Source organism: Xenopus tropicalis, chromosome 7 (assembly GCF_000004195.4).
Source record: "Xenopus tropicalis strain Nigerian chromosome 7, UCB_Xtro_10.0, whole genome shotgun sequence".
NCBI classification, from domain to species: domain Eukaryota; kingdom Metazoa; phylum Chordata; class Amphibia; order Anura; family Pipidae; genus Xenopus; species Xenopus tropicalis.
This window is the reverse complement of record NC_030683.2, coordinates 32,417,244-32,436,969: the sequence shown is the minus strand read 5'-3', so window position 1 is coordinate 32,436,969 and position 19,726 is coordinate 32,417,244. Positions and strand designations below refer to the sequence as shown.

The window sequence follows — 19,726 nt, the reverse complement described above, 5'->3', positions numbered from 1 at the left end:
TGACAATGTGACAGTTAAAATGATAATGATGCGCGTGTGTTTATTGATCTGTTTCAGCACCATGGACAGGTGACAAGGGTATTACAGATTATATTCTAAGCGGATGCTGTGGCCCTTTGTGTTCTCATAACGTTCGCCTCCATGTTTTCATTACTAAACAGTTGCAGAAATATCGTAATGCAAGCTATGACTGTCCAGCTGGAGGCCCATGGGCCAACTGTGGCCTTTCAGTAGATTTGTATGGCCTCCAGACTGCTAAAACTCCACTAACCTATTTGGAAGGCATAATCATTTCATAATATATGAAACCAGTAGTAATGTGTTGGCCAAATATTTATTGACTCTAACCCAACCCACTACTGACCTATGCCATGCCATGCCAGTTTATATTTCTTTCCCCACATTACATGCTGCAGGGTACCTTTTTTACCTGTGAGCCACATTCAAATGTAAAAAGGGCTGGGGAGCAACACAAGCATGGAAAAGCTTCATAGGGGTGCCAAATATGGGCTGTGATTGGCTATTTGGAAGAGTTTACATGGACTGACAGCCTACAGGAGGATCTGTTTGGCAGTACAACTGTTTTTTATGCAATCTAAACTTGCCCCAAGCCAGGAATTTTAAAATAAGCACCTGCTTTGTGGCCACTGGTAACAACATCCCAGTGCTCCCAAGCCATTGGTTGGGAATTACACATGTAGGGAAAGAAGCAAGCGTGAGTATATAAACAAGCAGCACCCCATCAGTACTGGGGTTATAGAGGTTGGTGCGTAAGAGGCTGTTGGCGAATATGACCTCTGGGGTCCCATGGGTTTTTGTCCACATGTACACTGTTTGTGGGATGCTGTATGGGGTATTTCAACAATATCAGAAGATTTTTAGGATTAAATCAGTAAATAGTAAGGGCTTCACATATGAAGCATTTGCCCAATGAAATAAATATATTGAATTGTAGCTTATCCTCAGCTTGGATCCTTGTGCTCTAGTTTGCTTCTTAATTCCTTCTTGTAATTGGCACCTGTGTCCTTAAGAAAGCAGAGTACATTGCTAGGCATAGCTGTACAAGCTATTATCAGAAGTATTGCAGTGCAGGGAAGGAGCTGGAGCAAATAAGCCTACAGAGGCCTGGGAGAAATTACAGAATGGCCCTGAGTTATTTTGGGTCATACCGCCAGCCTCCATACACAGCATAATGACAGTATTATTCTTTCATGTTTTTTTTCTCAAAGGTAAATTTGTTTCAGAAAACAATAGAGGCTTTCTCCTGGGATAATGCTAGACCAATTTCACATATTTTATGGGCGCTGTGAGATTACGTGTGTTTTAACGAGTTCCTGCTGTACTGGGCGGAGGGCGGGTATTTGAAGAATGAATCTTGAAGGGTAGACGCACCTCACCTCTGGATTTCACATGTCCTGCCTTGGCTACCAATAGGCATGTCTGCATATTCCTTGTCTTCAAATCCTTCTCTCGATATGTACAGGTTTCATGTCTATTATGGAAATATAGGGACTGCATGGCTGCACCAAGTTCACATTTCAGAAACTGATTTTGTTGTCAAGGATTTATTGAATCATATTAGAAACTGTTTTTTGCCATAATAGTTAAAAGAAACATAAAAATGAATAACATGTTGCTGTCTGCTTTGTACTTAAAGTTAATTGCAGGTTTAACTTCCCCTTTTAAGATCTGTCAACTTTCCTTTCCCATGTTATTTGCTCCAGATGCTTGGGGCTGCCGTACATACGAAGAGGCCTTTTCCTCTCTTTACCATCTGACTGTTTGACATTTAATTGGCATCCACATACTTATCTTGAACCTGAATTTTCCCCTGGCGTAAGCACCCTATACAGAATATAGATAACACTGGTCACCCTTGTGTTGTATCATATCAGTGTGTGTTTTACTTACAGATTAAACAGAATAAAATAAAGTTTTGCCACTGGAGCCATGCCGCCCTCTTCTAGCTATGGTCCATCTTCATTCTGAATTGATGCTACAGCTTTTGATTTCTCTCTATTTATTTCATTTGTTCTTCTCTTGCTGGTGGGAGGCTGTGGCGCCAATAATGATAAAGGAGCACAGATGTCAGCGGGAAACCAGCTTCAATCAGAACTGTTAAAACAGCCCTGCCAGGCTGTGCCATCAGGGGGTAATCAAGCTTGGCAAAATGCCTCCTCCAATACTCTTTCTGGGTCCTAGTGCCTTTGTGCTTATCCTATGTATGTGCATGTAGAAGTGTGTGTGCACCTGCTGATACCTCGCTGTGCCTTTCTGCTCTGTAGCTTGAGATGTAGCCTTTTGCATGCTATCTATAAAAAAGAAGCTTGGTTTAAAAAAGGTGTATGTTATAAAGAGCAATAATATCTGGACCTGTTTTAGGGGAGGTGAATGAGAGCTTTTCCTACTATACCTGCTATCCCACAGCCACAGTCCCTTCCCAGAGGCTATTATCCCACTGCTACTATAGGCACCATCTCTCCCTACTATACCTGCTATCCCACAGCCACAGTCCCTTCCCAGAGGCTATTATCCCCCCACTGCTACTATAGGCACCATCTCTCCCTACTATACCTGCTATCCCACAGCCACAGTCCCTTCCCAGAGGCTATTATCCCCCCACTGCTACTATAGGCACCATCTCTCCCTATTATACCTGCTATCCCACAGCCACAGTCCCTTCCCAGAGGCTATTATCCCACTGCTACTATAGGCACCATCTCTCCCTATTATACCTGCTATCCCACAGCCACAGTCCCTTCCCAGAGGCTATTATCCCCCCACTGCTACTATAGGCACCATCTCTCTCTGCTATACCTGCTATCCCACAGCCACAGTCCCTTCCCAGAGGCTATTATCCCCCCACTGCTACTATAGGCACCATCTCTCCCTACTATACCTGCTATCCCACAGCCACAGTCCCTTCCCAGAGGCTATAATCCCCCCACTGCTACTATAGGCACCATCTCTCCCTACTATACTTGATATCCCACAGCCACAGTCCCTTCCCAGAGGCTATTATCCCCCCACTGTTACTATAGACACCATCTCTCCCTACTATACCTGCTATCCCACAGCCACAGTCCCTTCCCAGAGGCTATTATCCCCCCACTGCTACTATAGGCACCATCTCTCCTACTATACCTGCTATCCCACAGCCACAGTCCCTTCCCAGAGGCTATTATCCCCACTGCTACTATAGGCACCATCTCTCCCTACTATACCTGCTATCCCACAGCCACAGTCCCTTCCCAGAGGCTATTATCCCCCCACTGCTACTATAGGCACCATCTCTCCTACTATACCTGCTATCTCACAGCCCCAGTCCCTTCCCAGAGGCTATTATCCCCCCACTGCTACTATAAGCACCATCTCTCCCTACTATACCTGCTATCCCACAGCCACAGTCTCTTCCCAGAGGCTATTATCCCCACTGCTACTATAAGCACCATCTCTCCCTACTATACCCGCTATCCCACAGCCACAGTCCCTTCCCAGAGGCTATTATCCCCCCACTGCTACTATAGGCACCATCTCTCCCTACTATACCTACTGTTCCACAGCCACAGTCCTTACCCAGAAGCTGGCCAGTATAAATGATGTTTGATGTCAATGTTATTATTAGGGATGAATGTTAAAAATATAAATAACAAGAGTTTATTCTGGAAAATTTGGCAACCCTAGCTGTCCCCCATAATATGACTTCTTATTTGCTGCCATAGAGAAAATCATGGCTGATGACTCTCTTTTTAATGAATGCTGTCACATAGAGGGTTAATGTTCAGAGTGTTGGAGGCGCTTTGTTTATTTTGCTTTTCGCCTCCCTTTGACTCGGTAAAAGTTAAAACCCAAGCTGATGAGATTGTGGCAGGGACAGAAGACAAATGGGAATGGCGCTTTTTATTCTACCAAACAAGAAAGCCATCACAAATAGGGCCCTGTCTACATAATAGAAAACTACCGATTTATAGTCCACAGGTTTAATTAGGAGGAAACCACAGAAAAGCCAAGTTGTAAAGCGACTTTGAAGGGGAGCAGTGATTCGGGTCTCCACGAGGCCATTCACTTCATTCTCACCCCGACATAAAGCAGACAAGTGTTGCTGCTGTTCTCACACCTATTAACATCTAGCCCGGCTGGTGAGACTTCCCTCAAGCAGTAAGTGACAGCAATAGATGAGCTGTTCCTCACCAGTTACTGCCTGACACATCAGTAATGCCACATCTAATAGGATCTTGTTTCTGCGGGAAAAGAGAAATGTGTCACTTGGAACACGACCAGAAACATTTCAATCTGTGGCTTCCAAAGGCTGGACAGTAAGGTTAGGGCTACAGGATATTGGGTTTCATGGGGAAAATACAGTAGTGCCTGGAATGTTTCATGTAATTATTCCTCCCCAAGAATATACAGGACTGTAGAGCCTCCAATCCACTTCCAAATATACTCTATATAAAAGGATGCTTTATATATTTTTTTTTATATATTCAGGTATTTGTCTTTAATATATCCACCAAAATATGGTTTGGAACCATTGAATTTGATGTTATTTATTAAATACAGGTATGGGACCTGTAGTCCAGAATGCTTGGTGCATGGTTTTTCAGATAAGGGGTCTTTCTGTATTTTGGATCTTTATACCTTTATACCCTACTAAAAAATAAATTAATAATAATAAATAATAATAAATTAATAAAAACCTTAAATAACCCCAGTAGGGTTGTTTTGCCTCCAATAACAATAAATTATACTTTGGGATCAGGTACAAGGTACTGTTTTATTTTTACAGAGAAAAAGGAAATAATCGTAACATTTTTTAATTATTTTATTAACATAGTCTATGGGAGATGACCTTCCCGTAATTCTGAGCTTTCTGGATAACAGAATTTTGGATAACAGATCCCATACCTGTACTTGTAATTATTAAGCATAAAAAAGTTTCAGTAGGTCACTTTGCAGAGGGAATCTTATTTATATGCAACTGTATGTTTATTTACATGAGTGGGATCAGTCATATTTACAGTGTAATCTGCCACAGATTAGTTCCCATCAGGGAGCCCTAAAGACATGGTCCTAATGACATAAGGGTCACCTGGTATCCGTGATTAATTAAGCTTGCCCTCATATGATACTAAATGTAATAATGGGTTCCAGGCAACCTGCTGGACATAAATGGGGTGATCTGCGGTGGATAGCAGCATGTTGATTGCTGCCCAAGTAGCCAAGTTCTTAGGTTTAAAGGGGTTGTTCACCTTTGAGTTAACTTTTAGTATGATGTAGAAAGTACTATTCTAAGACAATTTGCAATTGCTCTTCATTTTTCATTAATTATTTCACTTTTTGTACAGTAACTCTCCAGTTTGGGAATTCAGCAGTTACCTGGTTACCTTAGCAGCCAGGGCATGGTTTGAATGAGAGACTGGTATATGAATAGGAAAGGACCTGAATAGAAATATAAGTAATAAAATTGTAGTCTCACAGAGCCAACAGCTTTTTGACTGCTGGGGTCAGTGACCCCGATTCGAAAGTTGGAAAGAGTCAGAAATTGAAATGTTGTTTAAAACTGGCAATTATATAACATACTAAAAGTTAAATTAATGTGTGTATGTATGTATATCTTTATTTATAAAGCGCTACTTATGTACGCAGCGCTGTACAGTAGAATACATTAATACAAACAGGGGGTTGTTAATATAATAATAGATAAATAAATACAAATAAATACAGATAAATACAGTTGCAATAAGTTAAGAGTCAAAGACACAAGAGGATGGAGGTCCCTGCCCCGTAGAGCTTACAATCTATATGGGAGGGTAACTAACAGACACAAATAGGCAAATATAAGTGCTGTAGGTCACAGTGGGTGACACTGCAATATAAGTGCCAGTTCCCAGATCAGGTGCTGGGTGAGTGCTCCAAAGCGTAGTCTTTAAGTTTAGTTTTAAAAAGACTGATCGAGGATTCTTTGGTGAAACATCCCTTTAAATGGAATATACCTCTTTGCAAAAATATTTTAGTTGAGGCATTCTCTATGGGCATTTGGAAAAGATGTTATTAAAAAGAGGTTATTCATTTGTGGTGCAGATTACATGGTATTATTCTTCCATTTTGGTGCAAAGAAGACCATAGGTAGAATGCATACGGGCTCATGTTGAACATAAGGTTTATGGCTCCTTTAAATGTGTAACAGAGTCATTACGGCTCATTCAGAAAATAAGAACCTTTCTTTCAAATAATAACCCACAATAACCCACAATAAACCACAAAGTGAAAGCAATAGATGTTTACACCAGGTTGGCTCACAAGAGTTGTGATTTCAGCTGCCAGTAGCCTATAGGAACTGCAGAAGATATCTGAGATGTTAAAAGGTAGTTAATCATGGTTGGTATATGTAATTTAACCCTTGGCCACAGCTAATTAGGTATGTTTATGTAAAGTTCATAAACAAATAAAACAAGGCTGTTGGAGTTTATATGTGCATTTAAACTTTTTTTTATAGGGGATAAGATAACACTTTAGTCATTTAGCAAATGTCAGTCTTTTGTTTCACAACAAATGTCCTTCTAACCAGCTGGGGCCTGAGATGCTGCTGCTGCTGCCTAAAGAAAACACACAGTAAACTTGGCCCTGTCCCACAGAAAGAAACTCCATTGTCAACACAATTAGAGAAAACCCAAAGCACAAGAGTATCTGCTGTGGGAGAATACAGGGGACATTTTAATACTGAGGAAATTGTTCTTTGTGGAACTTTGCTTGGTCCCTGCCATTGTGTCTTTTCATTATAACAGACAGATAGATTTTAGCTGTGGCTTCAACAGAATTTATTGTGTCTTATAGCAGCATGTTTAACATGACCCATCATTTTCTAATACCTTGAAAGGGGAATCATTTAGAACCTGACTAAAGGTCCCCATACACCAAAAGATCCGCTCGTTTGGCGATGTTGCCAAGCGAGCAGATCTTCTCCCGAAATCCCCCACCTACGGGTGGCCCTGGGGCCAAGCGATTGAATTATAACGGCAGGTATAGGAAAACGAGCCAATGCGGTCCCCGATCCGACTAGATTTTCTAACCTGCCAGATCGAGATCTGCCCGATTTGAGGCCAGATATAGGTCAGGCAGGCCCGTCGGGAGTGCCCATACACTGAATCAGTCCAAGGAACCGATATCAGCAGCTACTATCGGCCTGTGTATGGGGACCTTAATCTCTATACTCTATGTTTGCTCTCTGTATTTTTCCTCTAGTGCATGCTAGCCTTTTCTTCGGTAGATACAGATATTGCCATTGGGTAAGAGGTCTTGCCCAATAATGGGTTTCTCCAATTGGACACGATAGAAAATTTTGGTTGCATCCTTTTATTCTCATGACAATATTTGTACATCCAGGGCCCCCTGCAGCTGCAGGGTCTGCTTCTCTTGCTGTAGTTATCCCCCTGCTCATAGCAGCCAATCAGCTCAGCTTTTCGGTCAGCTGCAGATAGACATTTAATTGCCCAGTGTTTGTAAATGAGCCCTATATGATATTTCCCTATTTTTTAATTTTTGTAAATATAGCAGCAACATATTTAGAAGAGCTGTAGTGTGAGCTGCCCACTACTGCTGCAATCTACCCCAGGAGGGGTAGCCCTGTAGTCGACCCACCAAACTCTTTCTTTAAAAGCAATGCACTTAGGTAGTTACATGATATCATGAGTAAAGATCCTGTAAACCCCTAGCAATCAAGCAGATGTTTTTGTTTACTGTTCTGCACCTATTCTGTAATGATGATTGCTCGCTATAGGTTACTGGACCACAGCAAACTTAACTCAAGTCTTTTCATGTTGCGCTGTATCCCAGCTGAGTCTATGTTGAACAGCTGCACAAGAAGAATATCAGTGGCTTGTAAGGGTTTGTGCAAATATCCATGTGCAAAGTCACTTACATGCTTAATACTGAACTATGGGGAATAATAAGCCTTGTCATTAGTGCCGAACTGATGCTATGGGCAAACATTTGCACTGTGGACCTGCAATAAAGGAACTTGGGTTTGCGTAGTTTTGAAGAAAGTAAGGATGATATATTGTTGTCTGTACAATATCTTAGTGTTTTACTAGATCAACTTTGACCTTAGCGTGACAGAAGCCCAGAAGCGGGGTCCCTTCAGAGTAATTTGCAAGGTGTGACTAGCAGTTTGTAATGTTGGGGGTGATAAAAGTAGCAGCTGCTGACAATGGCTGTACATATCTCATTAGTCTGTGTAATGAGCTATTAATATTGCAATTACATCCCATTGATTTACTGAGTAGATAATTGTCATCTTCTGCAAAGCTAGAGTGATTAATATCTCTCATTAACTGTGCGTTCCTTCATTTGGGGAAAGATTGTGAAGGAAAAATCTTTTTCTAAGCACTATTTGGACAAAGAGAAAATGAGAAATATTTCAAAGCAATTTGATGTATCTGATAGGGAGCAGCAGAGAACGTTCAGATAAGCCTGCTGTACTCATAGGGGACAAAAGGCAATTAAGAACTGAGGTGTGCGCTAAATGAAGCTTTTTGTGTGTAAAAGGAAACTTGGCTTAAAAGTTACAAGACCCCACTGGTCTTTCTATGCCCCCACACCTCCCAAACCTTAGGAATAATAATAAACTCTGTACACTTTCATTTAGTGGATAAAAGGCACACAGCCCTTGGTGTCTCTGTTGTTGCCCGCCCAGTGTCGGACTGGGAACCCAGGGGCCCACCAGAAAACCTTAGACCCTAGGACCGCTTTTCAAACTATTTTTTTCTCCTTCCTCACCCAACCACTTTATTCTCCTAGTCTCTTTTATTTACATGCTAGCATCTATTCTTTCATCTATTTCTCCTCTTTCTTCCCATTCACAAATAGGGAATGACCATGAAGCAGACCAAATGGCCAGGAGCAGGAGGGCCCACTGACACCTGGGCCCACCGGGAGTTTTCCCGGTATCCTGGTAGGCCAGTCCGACACTGTGCCCGCCTGGGTGCAGAAATCTTCTGGATTAACGTTTGCCAATTGCACATTCTGTTTTCTAAGGAACTGTGCCATTTCTAAGTTGGCTAATAATTTTCTACAGTGAAGCTGAACTGTCTAATGGGGTCCTGTATGTAGAAATGGTCAAGCAGTTTGACAGTTTGTAGAATTAAAATTGCTGCACTATATCACTCCATGTTTTGACAACATAAATATAAATGTAGGTGAGAAGGAGACCCATTGAGAGCCTCAACTTTAACCAATCATGCCACAGGCAAATAAGGCAGTAAGAAAGGATGCTTCTAACTATATGACCAGGCCCGGAATGGCCTGGTCTGGTCTGTGGATTCTGGTAAATGCCAGAGGGGCTGCTGTAAGATGCCATAGACAGTCACTATTTAGTGGGTTGGTGGGGGACTATTTGGGCCTCTGTGTTCTTGAAATGCCAGGGCCTATAAAGTTAAAGGACTAAGTTAAAACACTAAGACTAAGGACAACTACTGGGTGGCAAAATGCTGTCAAGCACCATGATCATGTCTTATGGCATGCAATACTCTTCACAATAACCAGCACAGAGATTCTAGGCATACTAAGTGTGGGACTACAAGTGCAACAATTGTCATTTACTTAGTCACTGCAGTGTGTGAAGTGCTGTTTTTGGACCCACATAGCCATTTTTTACCCATAATTCCAGTGTAATTGTGGCCACACGGGGATCTAAACAAATGCAATTGCATATGCATGTGGTATCACTTCTGTCAATCGGCATTCGAAGTACCTCTAATTAATGACATTAAATATTATATTGACTATTCAGATTGTTGCTTTCAGTTTCTAACTTGTAGTAGGCTGATCAACACTTATTGGCAATTAATCGCAGTGCACTGCTGCAATCCGGCATCTAGCTTTTTGCCAATCTTTCAAAAGATTCGCGAATCGGTGAAAAATTTGCGAACGTCAAAAAGAAAATTGTCGCCTGCGACTATTCCTTTGTCGCCCGTGGCTATTCTTTTGTCGCCCGCGGCTATTCTTCTGTCACCCGCGGCTATTCTTTTGTCGCCCGTGGCTATTCTTTTGATGCGGGCGGCTATTCTTTTGATGCGGGCGGACAATTTTTGGACGCGCGGTGTCATTCATTTCGCAAAACAATCCGCCAATGGCGAAACGCGGAAATTCGCTGCGAATCCATGCCTGGCGAAACATTTCGCCCATTACTAGAGGCAAATGAGATGGTCCATGGCCATATAAAGACAAAACCATGGAGGGTGAGGTTAAGGAACTCCATGGTGACCTCTCATATAATTTTTTGAACTGTTATTGTGCTTTCCAGGTCAGCAAGCAAAATTGCTTTGTTATGCAATGTGTCGTGTTTATGAATGGGGACCTTTCTCCTTCCTAGATAAAAGCACGCACACAAGGTTTATATTTTCACTTTACTCTTTATGTGTGTATAATATATTCAGAAAGGATCAAGTTCCCTAGTAAAAACATATATATGGCAGAGAAATAGAACTCGGGATGCTTCAGGCTGTAACTTTTCTTGTGACCACCCAAGACCTTCTCAGCCTGGGAATTGATTTATATGTTGCTGGATTAGAAGATCTGCTGGGAATAGAACAGGGGCTGTCATAACAAACTAGCAGTCCATGTTATATCTCAGCTACTGGTTGCACAGCGAGAAACAGCTTATTGTGGGATGCTATATGAAAGGTGGCTGCAGTATTGGATTGCATGTCACAGGGTAAAGCAATCTGAAAGATAAATATTCACTCGCACTCACTTAATTCTGTTGCCTTTCAAAAGGTGTTGCTGTGCTTTATCTCAGACATTCATATTATTGTATTCTACAAAGAACCTGTATCAGATAATGCACAAGAGAAATTAAGTGAGTAATGGAATCCAGCCACAAGGAACCAAGAATGCTACACTGCAAATTGCTCTTTTATGTTAGAGACTGTTGCAGCTACAAACGTATGAAAGTTATATCCTATTGCAGGTGGAAGAAAGATAGAAAGAAAAGCCATAAAAATGTATTTATATATTAAGCCCATCATTTTAATTCCATTGATTCAGATTACAGGGCTGATTCCTGCATAATCCAACATAAAACTAATATTGTTATGATATCCTTTAGTAGACTATTCTTACAATTGTGATGTCACCACTGTAAGTTTATAGTAATGTTTATTCACAGTTGCGTTATAACATATATGTATGTGCATATAATGAATAATGTACAGGATCAGACCATTAAAGTCTCTCCTGCAGGCATATATTTAGAAAGCGAGTGGGGCAGCAATTTTTGGCATTTTAATGCTTCCAAAATACAGAGGTTTATTTATAAAGGCAAACAGGATTAGGTTCAGTGCCCTCTGCTATGGACTGAGACTACCTCACTCACAGTCAGATGTCCCAGGAGTCCAAAGCTTTATCCCATGTCACACTGGGAGTACCACACATGAAGCCCCATTGGCTGCATTAGGGGAGACTCTACAAAGTCTATTAGCCTACACAACATTGGTCAGTGCTTCCTGCACAACGGTGTGTGTGGTCTAGCTTGGATAATATCTGATTCTTATCTCTCATCTACAAAAGTCATTTTTTTTCTTTAAACCATTAAGATACTCTGTTGTTAAATACTAATCTGCAGCTCTGTGTTTGGCTTGGCCTTACCTCACATGCAGGACTATGGGAGGCTGTTGTTTAAGGGGTCATTTGTCTTAACCCTAACAGATAATGACTTGGATTTGCTGTTACCCTTTTGCCAAGTAATGGCTTCATGTTTAGTTAACATAGCAAATGATCGGCTAATGCTAAAGTGCAGGGTAAGAGTTAAATTGTGTCAGCATACTTGCTAAAGGCATAGATTTAGCAGATAAGGTTTTAGTACAACTTCTTGACTCTGTATACATAGTAAACTTATTAACTCTGTAAATTAGTTGTTTCCAAATTGTGGACCCCCCTTCCCCCCAGCCTAGGATAATGCCAGGGAGGTCCCAGTCTGAATGATAGTTTAGTGATCCCCAACCAGTGGTTCATGAGCAAAATGTTGCACACCAACCCCTTGGATTTTGCTCCCAGTGGCCTCAAAGTAGGTGCTTGTTTTTTAATTCCTGGCTTGGAGGCAAGCTTTGGTTGCATTAAAACCAAGTATAATGCCAAACAGAGCCTTCTATATTCTGCCAGTCCGCATAGGGGCTACCAAATAGCCAATTATAGCTCTTATTTGCACCCCAGGAACTTTGTCCATGCTTGTGTTGCTCCCTAATACTTTTTCCGTTTGAATGTGGCTCACAGATATAAAAGGTTGGGGATCCCTGGTTTAGGGGAAATTTAGGGAGAAAGCTTATTTCTTCTCCTAGATACTACTGAAAGCCCATCTTAGGATGAGGTGTGGGGCAAAAGCTTATTTGTTGCTCTAAATATTCTTATATATATGACTGAATGGCTCATATACTAATGTTTTCCCATGTTTGTAACCTTGTTATAAGCTAAGAGGGCCCTGACCAAAAGGTTGGACGTCCAAGGGGGGCTTGGACTAAAAGAGTCTGTGCACTGTACCAGGAGGGAATATACATTCATCAGTACTTTATCTTATTTGTGCTTCTGATTCCTTTTAGGTTGGTACTTTCTTTCTGTGGTTTCTAAGAGAACATGCCCATGACATCTGTGCCATATTGTCCAAGCACTAAGGAACCATCTCTATAGGTAGCCTAATACACAGAGGTTAATCACTGACCTCTATGGCTACTTATATGGTAGATGTTTGACCAGATCCAGTCTCATAAACCCCTCAATAACTGGATTAGCTGGTGAGTCTGACACTCTGGCTGATGATCATATAAGTGCTCCACTATGGACATCTGCTGAATAAATGCACTGTAAGGAATCAGCAAAGCTTGCTCCAGGTCAAGTAATGTAGTCAGTAACACTCTCATGATAAGAAACTCTATGATGTAGAATTGAGAATATTGGTTTTAGTTTTATGACATTGCTCATTTACTATAAAAGGTGTTAGATGCACCAGTGCAGTCACCCATAGCAACCAATGAGAAGTACGTTTTGATTAGTGGACTACAAGATAGAAAATAAAAAAACAAAAATGTAATTGTTTGCCATAGGTAAATGCTCTGGTGGGAGAAAAATATAATTCCTTAGTTTAGTCAACTGTAGTCTCCACTCCCAATAAGAGCAATGAACTGGCCTAAAATAGGCAAGATCTTGCCCTCCAAGAGATACCCATGGTCCCAGCTTTCTGTTCATTGATTTCTTTTAATGACATTATAATTTTATTTTGCTCTACCTCACCAAATACATGGCATGTTGGCTAGCTGACTCAAAGATGCATAGAGCTTGTCTATAGGATGTGTAAGGAGGGCATAATTTACTAACATAGGTTCTAAATTGCACCAGGGCAGTTAGCCAGTAGCAACCAATCAGATATTTGCTAACCTTTAGCAGATCACAGTTAGCTTCGGATTGGTCAATCCCATTATCTTCAAGATGTTGGCTCCTTAGGAGGAACTCTTCAACTAAGCAATAATGGGTTTACATTCTGCTGCTTACGTGTATGTACTCCTAGCTTATACAGCAGACTAGCCATATATATTATGTGCTGCATATGCAATAATAATAAATCAGCTGAATAGTTCAACCCTGTTATGCACAGTACAATCATAGTGAACCCTGGTGTATTTGCTCCCATTTTGTATTTGGTGAGGAGCTGCACAGACTTTTCTATTAAACTAATGGGACTGAGGTGCTCTCATTTAATTGCTTTACAAGGCCAAATGCAGAAGGGACCAAGGTATATTTAAAATTACTTCAGCACATGATCAAGAATATATTCCATGGCTAGCCCTTCGGGACCGCCGCAAGGTCCTGTCTATTAAGGCAGCTGGGTTTCCCGGCAGTCTGAGGTCTGCAGCCTGAGGAGTCAGCAGGGGAGAGTCAGTCCCCAGCTGTAAGAATGTCTCACAAAATTGACCATTTTTCATTTCTATGGTGAAGAAACCAATGAACTGTAAAAAAAATATGCGTGGCAGATGGAAGCGCCCGAGTTGAGAGGGCTGAGCTTGTGCTCAGTGGAGCCCCCCTTACATTGATCTCTCTCTGTGCTGGATTTTGTTCTATTTTTACTCATAAAATCTGGTTTCAGTTTGGGTAAAAGACGCACTTGCCTAAACACTTTCCTAGTCCAAGTTCTGGTGCCTGAGGCACTGGGGTGTTACGCAAATTGTTCAATTTGACAAGGCATTCACATTGCAATCATTACAAGATTCACTAACTGGGGCTTTTAATCTCCTTTCTTCCTTGTCCAAAAATCTATTTACATTTAATTATATGTGTGTGTGTGTGTGTGTGTGTGTGTGTGTATGTGTGTGTGTGTGTGTGTTTTAATAGAGAATTAGGTTGTGGCACTTTATTATAAACAATGAACATACAACTCTTGGAATCTAGGTTGATCTGACTTGAAAACTGACCCTTTGTCTTGCCCTTTGTCTTCAAGATATGCATTATCTTAGATATCTCAAATCACATTAGTAGTTCTGACTCTAATTATCACTCATATGCTTTTTGTTGCTGTTTCCAGACTGATCGTGAAGGATTTTAATTCCTCCCAACATTCCCAGTTGGAGAATCAGGACATTTTAAGTCCAGTCATTATCTGTACCAAGTTACACCCATTCCAATAATGATCTGCCCCACACTAAACCCACCCACCTTCTGTCACATTGCCATCCTATTTTTTATGTCAGTGAATTGGAACTCTTCATTCTAAAAATGGACTATTAGAGGGTTTGAATTTTTTTTGTTCTATCAATGTTTATGTAGAGCAAAACCATTACAATGATGTTTTTGTGGAAAGTATCATCAACATGGGTCTCCAAGTCTGTGTGATGGCCGAGGCAAGTTGCCTGACAATTAAAAGTGGTCTCATACAAGCCAATAAAGGCTGCTGAGGGACAGAGCTAGCAGCTAATTGGTCAATGTATGGGGTCCTCCAAAGCTCCAGGTTTGCTTTTACCAACAGATTGAGTACCAGTCTGTGCAGAAATGTGGTCCAACATCCCATGGCCTACATAGTGGCAATTATGATCCATTCAGTTCGCCCCAGGTCCAAACAATCAGATGAATTCAACATTGCGCACCTCAAGGTGGTTATATTGGTATTATCCACTCTTTTGGTAAGGTCTTGGTAACATCTTTCAATGTATGGCCACCTTTAGAGATTGAGTCAGTTTAGCTGCAAGTTATTCACTTTGCCCCATGGCTGGACCAGTTATTTTGTACTAATCAAAATGTATTGCTATGCAGAGTGACCGTGCAATGTGTAAAAATAAAGGATTTAGCTCCTTTAAGAAAAAAAATGCAATTAATTATTTCCCTTAACGCTAACTGTAGTCTATTCATGTTTTATGAATGAAGATTTGTGCCAATATTATTGGTTAGGGAAGGCTCAATCATTAGCCGTCTGGAAAGGTACTTTTCACGCACTACAGTAGGTAGAGGAAAGCTATCATTATAACAGAAGAAAATACTACTGTGGAACAGATGTTATGGTTTCCCTGCAATGTTCCGCACTGGCCCCATGGTGCCACTAAACAATCTTTAGTTACGGACCCCCATAATGACTGTTTGGGGTTTCCCAGTGGATGCATAATTCTGCCTCTAGGAAATCTCTAGGTCTGCTTCCACAGAAGGATGTATTTGTGCTGGCATGATGAATAATTATTGCAGTATTGTGTTAATATTGTCTCAGCTTATTTCACATCTCAGCCTAATACAATGTACAGTGCACTGATATACTGAGATAGAGAGGAACTTGGCTGTACGGACTCACAATCACAGACCCAAGGGAAGCACAAGGCTTAAGAGGTCAGCAATTTGCAACGGAGGGAAAAAAACTGCTCTTGGGATCATTTTCAGCTGAGGACAATGGCAAAACAAATGAATCCATCCAGGATGTGACATCCTTGCAAGCGAGTCTTGACAGACTGGTGATCTGGGCGGCTAAGTGGCAGATGAGATTCAGTGCTGACAAATGTAATGTTATGCACATGGGAATATGCAGGCTACTTAAACCCTTAATGAAACAAAGAAACGAGAAATAAACTGGTACAGTTGCTCTTTGGAGTAGGAAATTATTTTTTTTACTCTTTAGAGGCAAAAAGAGACAACTACTGATGTTTTTTTTTTTTACCTTCTCTACATGTACCACAGCCCTTAGAGTCATCTAGAAATAAAGTTGGCCTTACACATACACATTTTTTTTTTTTTTTTTTTTAAGCCTAGTGATTTCCTCCAATATCCATGTACTATGGATGTTAGTCAGTTTGTCAAGTGGGCAGGTTTGAAAATGAAATCTGCTATTGCACCATATCTCATATGATATCTCATAGCTGCCATTGTATGATGCATCAGCAGCTTCTCTCCTGCGCTTCCTTCAGTTTGGATCATTAAGGTTGTTCGGTAAAACAAAAGAAACAATAGAAATGTGGCTCTACTATGTATGGCTCTTCCTACAGTATCTGCCTGTTCAGCCTGCGGGCCCTTAGTTAGTATTCATCTCAACAGAATGTGAAACCTAATGGCCATAATGTTTTAATCGCTTCTACACTGTACCTATGTATTTCAGTTCCTGTGCTGCTGTGATTGTGGCAGGGAGTTGCAATAGATGCTGTATGTATTCTTTGCTTATGTGGTGTCTAAAGTAAAAGAAGCATTGAAGTTACCATGAATAGCCCTTGGTGTCTTTCACCAATAGTGCTTTGTCATCAGCTCCCTGACAGATAAGCATGCAGCAAGCAAACAACAAACTGAGAGTGAAGCTCATTTGATAGTGTCTGTCCTTAGGTAATGCAAACACTGATTGCTGTATTGATTTCCATTAGCCTGTCTTCACTGATGTCTTGCAGTCTCTCCACACCTACACGCTATCTGCCAGAGTTGTCATTCGAGGCTATTGACCTAAGGGCCGAGCCTGACAAAGCAAGAAGTATCATCTCACAACGAGTCACCTTGATTGGTATTCTTGCTCTATAGTGTCCCTTCAACCGCTTAATCGACCAAACAACATTTCACTGCTTGTTCCAAGGCATTGTCTGGTTCAGGGACACGATCTTGATAACATTTTTTTGGGTGCTACTGTATATATTACCCCCAAAAAATGAAGGTGGCGATTTAAGAGTAGAAAAAAAGGAAAGCATCTGGGGGAATTATGTGGCTTCTATGTCAGACTTCACCTTCTCTTTAATGTATGGTCATTAACCAGTGGATGATAATTTGGCAAACTTCTCTAGAAATCAATGGCAAGTTAATTTAAAAAATTGTATGGAATTAGTTATATTAGAACTACCAGAATTCCTCTGTTACCTGCCTATGGGCTTAGGGAGTTGTAGGTGCAGTTTGGCTGTTGAAGGTAGCCTGTGGCCTGCAATGTTAATTATACAAATATAATACACTTCCCTTATCCAATGTTCATCTCTTGTGGTGGCTGGTGAAGAACAAAGCATGTTTAAAACTGTCAAACTGAGACTCCTCATTTATAATCCGGCTACGTAGAACTTGTGTCCGGCAGCACACTGCTAAGTGAAGGGAATGGAACCACAGAGGGAGCTGGATGCATGGTTTCTGGAAGCCAATTACCCTCCTGCTGGGTCCAAATTTAATCCACTCAGAGAACAGAGAGGAAGGAGCAAACAGGGCAAGTCTCAATTGGTGCCGAGTGTGAATGTGGGATTAGCCGTAAGGAGGGAGAGTGCAACACTGACCCTTTTATAATCCAACAATTTCCTCTTTTCAGGAAATGCAAAAACAAGCAATAAAAGTTATACCCGCGCCGGCACTCGCAGGGGCGCTATCTGTAACTTGTAGCCTATAGCACTCAGATTCCTCTACTTCTTTTGAATTCAAAGGCTATTGCTAATATGTTTGATTGATAATATATACAATCTGTTTTGTCAATATCAGTAAATTATCCAGTGACTCTAATGCACGTAGGGCTGCCTGGTCAGTATTGTCTCAGCCTGGCTGATAAAAGTGCATCATACATTTGTATAATAAAACGTAAAACAACTTTGACCATGCCCCTTACCATACCCGCTATGTCACATCCAGATACAGCACCAATGCACTTAACACAACCCACTTTCTCGTAAAGTTCAGCACTTTCCTACCTAAACTGGAATCATAGGTATAAAAATGATGCTTGATGCCAATGCAAAAGAAAAGCTAAAGTGGTGAATAAATCTGGGCCTAAATCAGGGCCTATAAGAAACCAAACTTTTCCATCAGTTCATCAGATTTCTCTCACAGCCCAAAAGCCTACAGGTCGGCAGTGTTCCCTCTGATTTCTCTTTAGCTGTGTGGCACAAATTAGCAGCTGTAAGCACTTTTAAACTCCGAGCAATTTTCACTCAGCATGGGGCTGATGAAAATATTTAAACATTTTGGGCCTTATTAGTAAGCCAATTAGATCTTTGCACTCAATTTCTAACTTGTAGAAGTTTGATCACAAGCTTGTTGCTGATTGGTTGTTACTTTCTTGGTGTTGGTGTTATCATCTATGTTAATGTTAGTGCTATACTGATAAAGAATAGTAACTGCTGTGCAGAATCCTGCCCACTGGGACCGTTACATTGCAAGGTGCTATTGTGTCCCACCCTTACAAGGAAAGTAAGACCTGATTATTAGTAAGGTTTCATTTGATTATATTTAATGTGAATGTTGAATCCTGAGACTGCAGTGAATATTTAAGAAATGATGTTGCCTTGTCCCATTGAATCCTCCTCAGCCATTGCAAACTATCTCTCTTCCAATGCACACTACAAGCCCTGATTTTAATTGGCCCTGTGCAACTCCCAGCATGCCATTGTGCAGGCTGCCATGTGATCGCCACAGCTATAAAGGGTGACTTGTTTCTGGTCACTTACTGGAAAGCCCAAAGCAGGCAGGAGATTCTGTTCTGCTGAAATGCCTTTGATAAAGGCTCTTGAAGCGTTTCCACTGATTCTATACAAAGGCGAATGTGTGGGATCTGTGTTTCATGATCAGCAGATAGCTATTGTCTTCATTATTCTGCGGTGCTAATGCTGCACTTTTAAAATGAACTAGGGGAAAAAATGTATTATTTGAAACTTTTGAAAAGGAAAATTCATCACTTTCTCTCTACGGTGAAGTTCTGAATAACTAGTGAACCCTTGTGGGCTTTGTGCTCTCACCACTACAAAGGCTGCTAGTGCCACACGCTGGTCACACACGGTACTTTTCTGCATGGCTTGGCACACAATGCTGCTCTGTGAAATAGAATCAGTAGGAGGCTTTTAATCAGTTCCTGTCCTGGATCCTTTACATTGAGTTTAAAGACTACAATTATCTAATACTTTCTTTTTTCTACAGTAACCCTTAGTGTAACAGTACTGACAGGAAGAGTTACATTTTGCTGCAGTGTATCCAAGGAATATATTTTCCATAGCTTTTCTTTGATTGACCAGATTTTTTTTCATAAACTTTACATTCTGTCCTTAGCAGGGCTAGATGCACTCTCATGAAATGTTGTGCTTTATGGGCATGTTTTGATCCCTGTATAATATTCCAATACAAGTGGGATATTGGGGGCCCATTTAGACACATGAAACCAGTGTGGGAGAAGTTTCTTGTTGCTTGGCCTGTGATTAAAATCCTTAATTCCTAAAGTGAAGGGTACTTGGCAGCTTTTATTGGCCCATGTATCGGTGTCCATAGGCCCAGTTTA

At 41.1% G+C, this 19,726-nt stretch overlaps 1 protein-coding gene across 1 annotated transcript in view; it reads left to right on the top strand.

The window, feature by feature from the left end:
- slit1 (slit guidance ligand 1) overlaps nucleotides 1–19,726 on the top strand; it is a 219,704-nt gene that overhangs the window by 116,749 nt on the left and 83,229 nt on the right.